This window comes from Geospiza fortis, unplaced genomic scaffold (assembly GCF_000277835.1).
Source record: "Geospiza fortis unplaced genomic scaffold, GeoFor_1.0 scaffold17, whole genome shotgun sequence".
Classification (NCBI taxonomy): Eukaryota; Metazoa; Chordata; class Aves; order Passeriformes; family Thraupidae; genus Geospiza; species Geospiza fortis.
In genome coordinates, this window is record NW_005054438.1 from 140,226 (window position 1) to 151,823 (window position 11,598).

General features: G+C 41.8%; 1 protein-coding gene across 1 annotated transcript in view; it reads left to right on the forward strand.

The window, feature by feature from the left end:
- The first annotated feature begins 1,657 nt into the window (after positions 1-1,657).
- LOC115948593 (V-set domain containing T-cell activation inhibitor 1-like) overlaps positions 1,658-11,598 on the forward strand; it is a 33,771-nt gene continuing 23,830 nt past the window's right edge. Inside the window, exons 1-2 of the mRNA XM_031062136.1 lie at positions 1,658-1,698; positions 3,943-4,074. The gene's annotated coding sequence lies outside the window, so the exon portion shown is untranslated. The remainder of the gene's footprint in view (positions 1,699-3,942; positions 4,075-11,598) is intronic.

Genomic DNA, 11,598 nt, shown 5'->3' on the forward strand with positions numbered 1-11,598 from the left:
AAGCTTTCCAAAAATGAAGTGCCTCAGGAAATACTCTGGATTATCACTGCCACAGGGGAGAATGAGCAACTCCATTACAGCCCTATTTGAGTGAGAAATTACATATTGCTGAAATACTACCATGAAGCTGACTGATTTGCTAAGTCTTACTTTTAAAACAGTTAAATAGAGTGTGGGTGGCTTTGTTTTCTAGTATAATGAAAGATGATTTTCTAGACTTTTTTCAATTACTTAACTTCTAGCTTAATACAAAAAACCCAAAAACAAAACAAAAAAAAAAAAAAAAAAAAAAAAAAAAAAAAAAAAAAAAAAAAAAAAAAAAAAACAACCCCAAAAAATAAAAACAAGTAGCAAAAAACAAACAGGCTTATTCTAAGGTTTAAGTAATTTTTTGTGTGTGTTACATGTTAATATTTAAATTCTTCCAGCATGATTAAATAGCAAGCTCTCTACTTAATCCAAGCAGAGAAGGAGCTGAGAAAAATGAGAACAGTGGTTGTATTACTATTATTTATTTTTAAGAGCAAATAGTATTTAAAACTTTTAATAATAATTCAAATCAATGGGTATGCCTTTTATGGCATGTTTATACAATGTAAAGTTCAACACTAATAGTGAATTAAGAAGTGTATGTATCTGTAAACAAAGGGAGATGTCAGAATGATTCAATTCAATGCAAGAGAGACTACCCAAAAACCAGCAGTTTGATTAAGTGTTGAACAGAATACACCAAACATATTTTTCCACAATTGCTGAATTGTGCAATTATGCAACTATGTGCAAAAAAAACCAAAACCAAACCACCCTAGTGAAGAAATGCCCTTGGCAGCAAATGCCCATTGAAATGAAAACATAAATTTCTTTATGAAATGCAACAGCAGACCATGCCAGACCCACAGCTCAGAGAGATGCAAGAGCTCTCAAGGAGAAAAAGAAAGGCTTCTGCCGTGGCTGGCTGAGAACATAAGGAGTAAATATTGCTCAGAACCTGCACATCAGAAGCAGAGAGGCAGGGAAAAAGCAGTACTTGATTGCAGAGCAAATAAAAGAAACAGCTTTTTTTGGCACTGTAGAGTTTGGAAAGGCATGCTTAGTAACTGCAAGGGGTAGCGTCAGTGCTCAGCTGTAAAGGAAACCAAATACAATTAGTTTTGACTGCTGTTAATGTAAGATAAAAGTTTTTTAATTTTTTTTTCCTCAGTAGAAAGAACTAAGCAAAGTCTCAAGTGCCTGCTTAAGCTGAGAGACAAGAGTTGTTCCAGAAACACTGGCAAAATCCTTGTTCTGAACATTTTCAAGCAGCACATTCATGCAAAGAAATGCTTAACTATGAGACAAAAGGTAGGCAGTCCTCCTAGAAGGAGCTGCAATACCTGAAGGCTGCATTATCATAAACAGCTAAATTCTGGGAAAAGATCAAAGGTGGATCCTGAGCTTTTTCTATTGGTGAAGTGGCAACTCCTGAGCTTTTTCTATTGGTAGTTTGCAAGAGCCTGTGTCAGCTGCGCGGGCTATGGTGAGAGCTGACAATATTTCCATTTATTCCTCAGCTTGGCTGGCGAAACAGCCCCTGATTCTCTGAGTCACTGCTCACATCCTGCCCTGCTCCAGCACTTCCTCATTCAGAGCAGAGGCTCCTTGCAGCAGCACGTCTGGATCTCAGCACGTGCAGAGGGGACACAGGGAGATTCCACAGAGGTAAGCAAGAGATCAATATTTTCTATATTGGATGAGAAAGTGCTAAAATTGCAGTATTTGGGCTATGGGGTTTGCCTAAGATCTTTTACACTTGCTTCAGATGACGTTGCCATGGGTAAAAACGAAAAAGAAACCGTGTGGATTAGGCTTGGGGGTTTGTTTTTTTTCTTTGTCATAAGCAACAGTTTTCCAGAGAGGAAAAGCTCCAGATTGAGGGGGTTCCCATTTGTGTAACTGCTCTTCCCTGTGCTGGCTCCCAGCTGGGGTGTGCTCAGACACTAAAACAAAAGTCATTTCCAAGTAATTTTCTCACTGAGCACCACTTTGCCTTTATTTCTGCTATTATCTTTTTGCTTTTCCTTAGCCATGAAAGTGGCACACTGACAGAAGTGACTGAACAGGGAGTGTAGTGAAATTCAGAGGACAAACACTAGGCTGGAAACAATCAAATCACACTTGCTGCCTCAAAATGTCACCTGAGCAAGAGCAAAGGCTCAAGATATTCCACATCCAGGCAGACAGGGAACTCTGGGTGACTCCTCAGGTTCTGAATGGTCTCTGTTCTCAAACTGGCAGAGAGTAACAGCAGCTAAAAAGGAAGGCAAGAGGTCCCAGGGTGCAGCCTGCAGGTAGTGAAGAAGTCAAGTGTGAGAGTGACAAGACTAGAAAGAGGGCAAACAGCTGCACGGGAGGCTTTTCCCAAACTGAGTCACCGAGGTTTCTATTACAAGTGGCGGTGGAGTTTGGAAAATAAAATAAAATAAAAATAACCAAATTCTGTTGCACAAATAAGCTCCAGAGAAACCTGGTGCCTTGGTTTTGACAGATTTATATTAGATTAATTAAAAAACAAACCACAAAACCTACACAGCAATAGTTGTGCAAGCCAATCCCTATAACTAGGCATTTAAAACAACTTTCCTATGTTAAAATCTAATTTTATTTTTGGTAGCTCATTGTGGGCTTTAGAGGGGACTGTACCCACCAAATGAATGCAGGGACAGAGGAAGGTAGGAGAAAGACACCTGGGAGAAGTACAGAGCAAGAGATGCCACAAAGATCAATTTCTCACACCTCCTCCATGTGAACCCCTCAAGAGCCAGCTCATGCTAGATAATCTTGCCTTTTTGAAAGCTAAATAGAAATGTTTCACCAGTTGACTAAAAGTGAATGCTGAGGAAGAAGTGAAATGACAGAGCTATAGATTTCAGTTCTCATTAAATCAAAACACTTGCCATTTTTTTGGAGTTTATCTTGGTAACACAAGTGTAAATAGTGCAAAGGTGGAAATCAGCATGGATTTTTTCATTCCAGAGAAATTATTTATCTATTTCTGGAAAGGGAAAGGAGATGACAGGAAATTTTTAGCTCCTAGGGCTCTTCTCGTATCACAGACCAGGTTATTGGAATATTTGGCAAAATGAGTATTACAAAAAAATTTCTGTTAAGCTTTCCCCAGTTGGGAAAGCCCTAAAAAAAGATTGCATGGGTGTATACTACACTCAGGAGACTGATCTTTTGGTAGAAAAGTCACCAGTTCTGCACATTTTATCTCCAGAAAAGCCACTCAGTGGTTGGTAGGAGGTGAGGAATGGGTGGGAGAAGAACATTTCACTCTGCAAAAGAAAAAACATATATATTCTTTAAGGGAAAAAAAAAAGCCAATACACAGGTGCAGTCAATTCTTTAGGGGGTTTCTTGGATTTTCCCACCTTATCACTTATCTACTAACATAAAACAGAGACCTGCTGGAGCAGATCCAGAAGAAGTCCACAAAGCCAGTCAGTGCTGGAACACCTCTCCTCTGAGCACAGACAGAGAGAGTTGAGGTTGTTCAGCCTGGAGAGGGCTCTGTGGAGACCTCAGAGGGGCCTTTCAAGGGCTGGTAAAAAAAGAGGCTTTTTACCAAGGTCTGAAGTGACAGGACAAAAGACAATGATTTTAAACTGAAAAAGGGTAGATGCAGGTTGCACATAAGGAAAAAATTCTTTACTGTCAGAGTGGTGAGGCACTAAAATGGGTTTCCCAGAGAAGTTGTGGATGCCCCATCCTTGGAAGCATCCAGGTCAGATTGGATGTGTCTCTGGTGTAGTAGAAGATGTCCTTGCCCATGGCAGGGGTGGTTGGAACAAGATGGTCTTCCAGGGTCACTTCCAAATCATTCTATGATGAGTACTTAGAATCCTTAGAAAGAGGTTTGTCTTTCACACCCTTCTCACTTTGCTTTTCTGAACTGTGTTACAGCCTTCCCTCCCTGTCAGGACAAAGCCTCCAATGGAAGCTGAGCATCCCTGAACAGCCACCAAAGGGGACAGTCCAGGTGCTGGGACATGTCCTTGACTGAGCTGTGGTTCAACAACAGGTGAGAGAAATAAGGTGAGGAGAGGAAAATGCATTAAACTGTCCTCTGAGCAATGAGATACTTTTCTGCTGCATTACATTAAATACACACACACACTTGAACATGCCTCAGTGAGTGTGTCTCGTTGAGCACTGATAATTTTCAGGGGCATTTGGGGATGTGTATACATTGTGAGTGTACCTGCTGTCATATTTTTCAAAGCTGCCTGAGCCTCAGAGAGTTCCATTCATTGATTTCAGGTCACATCTGCTCACATGTTTTTAAAACAGCGCCTCAATACCTTGAGGCAAATCCTCACCCCAGAGCAAGGTGTGGTGCAGAGGTGTCTGTGCTAACAGGAACTGGAGAAGTGCTGCAGCATTGCATGGACATGAACTCCACGTGCTGAAGGGCAGTTGTTAATTGCATCACTCCAACACTCAAAGTTTCACTCCAAATTTAGTTCTGTTCTATACAAAAGGAACACTGGTGAGTGGTGTAATCCGACTTTTGCTTGGTGTAGTTGAAGAATGCAACTTCATTAAAGAATGGGAAGGATGGAGAAAAAAGGTGAATTGTTGATCTAGATAACTATTATAGGTTATAATCTATAGGGTTCTAATTTTCAAAATTATTTCCACAACTTAGTTTTGCATGTATTTTCCTCTCACACCATTTCATGCATATGTTACAATGCCATTTTCCATATTATTTTATTCCACTTACAATTTCCTTGCAAGGCTGCTGAAAAGAGCACACTAAATGAGACTAAGGAGACTGCTGTTTGCTTGATTTTTTTTTTTTTTTGCCTCCCATCAGTTTATGAATATAGTTAATTAGTTGTACAGTCCAAACGCGTTTCTCAACTAAGTGCATTTAAATGTAATCTCCAACTCTGGCTTCTCTTCTAACATTTGAGCACCCTATGTTCTACATTGGCATGTGCTTAAGCTCTGAACCGGATTTTTTTTTAAAAGCAAAATTGCTTTCAGCTTCTTTATCAATAGTCTTGCCAGGCCAATGATTGATGCCACCACAGAGAAAGATCAGAGCTAGAGCCAAGCAAATCCTTCCCATTGTATCTCCAAAGAGGACTGATTCATTTTGACATCAGGAAAGGGAAGAGCATACACAACTCCATATACTACCTCTTTGAGGCAGACCAGCTTAAATTTGGTTGTTCTTCTTACTCAAATGTAATGTATGATCCAGAGGATGACATTTTCTTTAAACAGCAGTAGCAATGACGAAGGGAGAAAAGGAGATGCCCAGAAGCATTTGAGAAACCCACAAGGTGAGAAGAAATGGAGACAGGAGTGTCACCACTTTTCCAGCTCTGTCACAGATCCAGCAAGGGCCATGCCATGGTTAATTCACTCCCATACATTCCTCACTCAGTCACCCACAGTGATGCTCTGAAGACTCAGGCTGCAAGTTAAATTTCCTGGCAGCACTATAGGTAGCACTACACTTACACTTCACAGAGATTTTTGAAAGCAAAGCATGTCCCTGTATGAATCTAAAGGCCCATTGTGATAGGATCTATAGAATAGAATCTATCAGAGCTTCAACTGTCTTCTATAACAAAATCAATATTCTTATACAGAATGATTTGTTTGTTTAAGATGAGGAAGGATTTTTTTCTCAACAAGAAATTCTGCAAAGACACGTGAGGATGGGAGTGAAAGCTCCCTGGGGTCCCCATGCTGTGTTGCATCCCTTATACTTTTTAAATCCTCTGCTGGGAAAGGGAGCAGGGACATGGAATTAAAAGCTTTAGGGCTAAAAGGTTTTCCTGGAAAGGTCCCCTCTACAGGACAGCTATGCCAAGCCAGAGAGTCAGGGGTCAGAATTTAATTTAATTTCATCCCTAGGACCCATGTAAGTCCCTGTGCTGTAACACATTTTACTACCTCCTCCCCCATTTCTTCACTCAGCACAGAGGAATGAAGCAGAAAAAAGTGTGTTGATTTGTACTAGAGTGTTGTCATCCATCCAGTAAGTGTACCCTGGGGAAGCCTAATTCCATAAACATTGCTTGGGCACACACTTGGGATCTGTTAAAGCCAAGGAAAGCAGCAGTGCCTTGCTGAGGACAAACTCCTTTTATTACACCAGGAAAAAGCTGCATGAGTACCTGGATGAAACCTTCAGAGTCTCAAACCAAAAAGCAAAACACCTAGTTAAAGAGCTAGCAGGGTTCTATGGTAAGCCTGCCTAGGGGATCTTTGAATTTCCTCATGGGAAACTTCTGTCCTCAAAGATTATCCTCCACACAGTTCATTTCACCTTTTGAGAACCTCACTGTGGCTACAATTTTCATTGTGGTCACAGAAAGAAACCATTTTATTACAGGTGTTTTCCAAACACTGCTTTCAGTGAAGCTGAATAACTCAATTCAGATGCAGAGTGACCTGCAGGAGCTGATCCCAGTCAGTGCAGATTTGCTGGCTTGTCATGGTTGGCAAAGCCCAGCCACACATGTGCCCCACACCTCAGTAGGGAGAGAAGGATCAAACTTAGGATAGCCTTTGTTAAAATACAGTTTTATTCGCTTGGCTCCTATTTTCTCCTACTCTTCTGCGTTGAGAGATGCATTAACAAGTTCTCACTCAGAAATAGCCCTCATGCCAAGGGCTATCTCCAAGGGTAAATGGAAACTTTAGCTCCAGTGTGCCTTGCATTTGCAGGCCATAAAATGCAGGGATTTGGGGATGAAGCAGCTGTAAGAGACAGAGCTCAGGGAGGTAGCACAAATCATGGCAAGGCCACCACTGACTCCCTACCAGCAAGGTGTGGATCAGAGACATCCCATGTCTTGCTCTGCTTAGGCCAGGGCAGGTATTTCATCTTGGATCAGAGATACCCCATGTCTTGCTCTGCTTAGGCCAGGGCAGGTATTTCATCTTGGATCAGAGATACCCCATGTCTTGCTCTGCTTAGGCCAGGGCAGGTATTTCATCTTGGGTGGCTCCTGAACAGGGGCTGCAAGGCCCAGACATTTTGCCATCCCTGAAAAACTGCACAGAAATAGGATTAGCTTCAATTTCTGAACCCTGTGTTATGTTTCAGAGCTGCCCTGAAGCGTTCACTGTCCTTCAGCTGCCAATTCAGTCTCTCAAATGATGGTTTACAGCTTGAGTGATTATAAAAAGGCCAACATGTAACACTCTTGGTTCAGTCCTCTAAATAAACAGTCCTAGAAGCACCGAGGTCAGCTTTGATTTCCTCACAATCTGGGGGAATTGAAAGAGACAAACTTCACAAGGCTCTTCAAATCCCATCTGGTAGCAAGACAGGAATGTGAGGGCTCTGAACCACAAATATGGGATCAGCATGTTAACATCTAGAGATTCTGTGAGTGCTCTGAGGAAGTGCTTCAAAACTAGGTCATGTAAACTTTATATACCTGGAGTGCTTCCTACAAATCATTTCTCCCTTGGGTTGAACCCAGAAGCTATTGCTTTAACGGCAGTTAAAGCACAGGATAAATCACACCAAACAACTACTAGTTAACTTTCCACAAATGTGTCAGCAAAGGGAGGAAAAAAGAAAAAAAAACAACTTGTTCCATTATATATTCTCACAAATGGACATTTGTGTCTGCAGAAAGGGCAGCTGTAGTGTTTAAAGCCATTCCATAGTGCTCTAAAGATCCAAACACAATTCTTTTTTTGCCTGCATTATAATGAGGCCTCCAGATGTTTGGCAGCAGCCTGTAAAATATGCACAATGCCATAGCTAATCAATTAGCACTTGGTACTTTCCCATCTGAGGACATCACATCCTTTTCCCTCCAGAGTTAGGGTTGCAGTAGGTTGCGCAGAAGTCCCACCCAATACTCCTCCCCACTGCCCCAGCTGAAGTTATGAGATGCAGTTTGGGTAAGAAGTAGGGAATTGTCACATTCCTGTCAAGGATCAATCAACTCAAGTTCCCATTGAATGCATCAGCTCTTTTTACCAATAAGCAAAGACAATTTGGAGTCCTGCCTTTCCAAATCAAAGTTCCTGTGCAGTTTTCACCTCAAGTTTAGTCATTTCTAAAGGCCAAGTCTGGCCATTTCTTACCACAAATACTCAGAACTCAAGCTTTGGGCTCATCGAAAAAATGGGTTTTCATGAAAAGCTGATAGCAAGAGGCGATGCTAATGCAGACACTCCAGCTGTGGAAAACATCAGGGAAAACATCTCTTCCCACCCATAGGAAGACCCACTCAGTTGCTACATCTGCCTAGCACATTGCAATGACAAAAATCCTCCAGGCTACAGCTTTGTTAGACATCTCCCAGAAGTGCCTACTTCCCCAGAATCTGATGGCAAAGCAGAAAAAGCAATTGTTTACTTTGGTAGCAACAGCTGTGCATGGAATAATGTTGTGTTTTATGAGAGTTTGACTCTCATACACTTTCAGCGTATTGGAAAAACACTGAAAAGTAATTTAAGACATGCAAATAAGGACATCCCTTCCATCCAAACAAAATACCCACAGCATACTACGAGATGCCAAAAGAGCCCAGCCAGACATTGTCCTGCCTCTATTCTGCATGTGGATAAATAATTAAGTATTTGGCCTAAGATTTTAAACATTTTGTGCAAGAACAGAATAAAGGAAGGTAATTCTTGCTAAGGAAAGTGCAGCAGGCATTCTTAACTAGAGAAACCCAGATATAAACAATGATCTCACATATATCTCATTCTGTGTACAAAAAAAGTGCAGAATGTGAAGTGAATGTGAAGGAACAGAATTCCTTCAGCTGATACTTTGCACATCTTGCTTTCTCAGAGAACAGGGCTATCCACTGGTGTTTACAGTTCTCAATGAGAATGATAGGAGAGAAAGCTGAGATCCTGTCTCTGATTTAGGTCCACTTGCACCTTAGGAGATCACTAAAGCAGAGAATATCAGAGGAGCTTAAAAGTAAAGAGTTTAAAAGTTATCACAGCTTGGACACTCAATGTTTTTGTCATGACTCCAGGAAATGTGAGCAGACAAACATTTGAGAAGGCTGGCCCTGACATTACACAGCCATAACCTCCTACTCAGTTATGGATGGCCTCATGAATGACACTGCTTCTCTGGTATTCCAGGAGAAGATATCCAAGGATTCAGGGTTCTTAGGTGATATTAGAGATTTCCACTCACACACCCTCTGGATTTTTGGCATGGCTAGAACAACCAGTGCATCTTTCTGCCCTTTATGCTCCAAAGCACACCATGCATCCAACCAGAAATTAGCTGCTGTATAATACAAGTATTTAGCAGTGTTTCCAAAATCACGGCACAGACACCATCACTGTAGTGCTCCAACCCACTTTTTCCTGGATTTCCAAAGAACAGTTGTTATCTAGGTGATGCAAAACCTTATGACTTGTGCAAAACTCCAGCCAAGAGGTCAGGGGGTACCAAAGCAGATGTGCCACAGGCTACTGTGGCAGAGGAGATTTGTGTCTGTGGCACTGAAACAGCTCCTGCAGCTACCCAGAGATACCAGATCACAACTGTGGAGCTACAGCCTGTTCCTGCCAATGCAGAAGCAGGTACTGGATCATCCTAGGGGGAAAGAACATCTGGTGTGAGATAGCATCAGAAGATATTTCACAAGGGGTTGATCAGTGGAAAGGAAAGAGCACAAGTTCAAGGGAAGTAAGGATGAGTGTTGGGAGCAGGAGATGTCACACAAGCAGTGCCTCAGGCAGAGCACTGTCAAGACCTCTGAAGGTAAATGTTGCTGTTTTGGAAAGGAAAGAACTCAGTCATTTGGGGGAAGGCAAGTCGTAAAGACCCAGCTGCGGCGCAGTGCAATGCTCTGCTGAATTTTCAAGCCTTAAGTGGGTCGTGCATTTCACACCCTCAACTTCCACTTCAGGGCTAGTTGAAAATAGACTGCAAAACAAAGTTCACCTAAAACTTTCACAGGGGGATTTCCTACATTGAAAGTGTAGAACCACAAAGAGGTCAGGCTGATCTTTCACAGCATGAAACCTGGTGGCTCTGCACAAACTGCTGCTCTTTCTTTTCAAGTCATTGCTTACCAACATGCTCCAAACAGCACAAGCATCTAAAAGAGATGTTGTTTGACATCTCTGATGCTGAGAAAGATTTCATTTGGTGCACTCTAGACTGCAAAAAAGACAAGACAGCAGCAACCCATGTGCTGCTCCCCTGCTGTAGATGCAGCTGCATAGCCAGCAAGTTTCCTTTAGAAAACAATCTCACACAGCTGATCCAGTGACTCACTGTAAGGTAATTTGTTTGGGCCCAGGGCCATATCTAAAGGGACCTCCAGCACAACCCACAGAATGACCCTGTGGCCCACCAGGATGACCCTACTACCCACTTCCAAGTGACCACCAGATGCTATTGCAACACAAAACATCTGGGCAGAATTTATTAGCCTGATACCATCTGGCTGATTTCAGATATTCATTCTCCAGCCTGCTTTCAGCTGTGCCCTACTTTCAGGACTCTCTGGCATTAAACATACTCACTGGTGAGAGGGTTATGTGGCTACAACAAAAATAAGCATCCTCTGAAGCAATAAGACAGTTCATTACCAGAGCTCCCTTCTCACTGAACCACTTTACCCTAGAAGAGCAAACTAAAAGCTTTTTAAAAAGTCAGTAACTTTTAGGATTATATCATCCCCTAGTTCTTGGAAGCTATAATAAATTTACATATTGGGTTGTGATCTTCAGTTGTTAAGTTCAAGGACTGGCTTAACTTTTCCCACTCTATCCCACCTCAAAGATCAGCACCAGCCAATTGCACAAGGATGTAATTAACAGTCCACAACCTGGTTTCTTAAGAAGTGTAAGGTTTCTGGGATCAAGCAAAACACCTGCTCAATTCCTCCCTCTTTCCCCCAATATCCCTTACAGCCCTTTAACAAATCCTGCAAAAAAAAATTAAAAACTCCAGAGATTATCTTCTCAAGGCAAGAGAAAAGACAAAACTAAGACAGTTCTGTAAAGTCAGCTCTTGAGTCCAGGGAATTTGTGTTAGAGGGCAAAAGCATTAACATCAGGAGACATCAGAGAACCCATACCAGAGTTCATCTGCCCTTTCTATGCACTTTTCTCACAGCAGTTATGGAAGAACAGTTTGCCTTCCCTCAACACAGCCTATCAGGGAATGCAACACCCAATGCAAAACATTTCTATGTCAGCTGCTGCTATCTCCCAGTTCTAAATTCATCCTTTGTAAAACCATCTGTAATGCTGCTGTAGCTGGATTTTCTATTCTCTCTCCTAGTTCTCCCAGATAAAGGCTTGCAAGAGCTGATTTGCAATAGGAAAGGGAAGACACAGAAAGAAATTGCAATAAGAAAGGTGACAGCATAAGACATTGTGGCTTCCATCTTACACTGTTCCTTTGCTTTCTCCTGGGGGAAGAGACCTTTTACTGTCCACTGGGGGAAAGGGGAGAGCTGGAATGGGAGGAGCTGGTTTGGATTTTTAAAACCAGAGCTGTTGGTCATCTTCCAATTCTAGAAGAGAAACACTTCAACTAAGTATGGCTTTAATTTAAAAGATCATTCACAAAAAAAATCCTGCTGA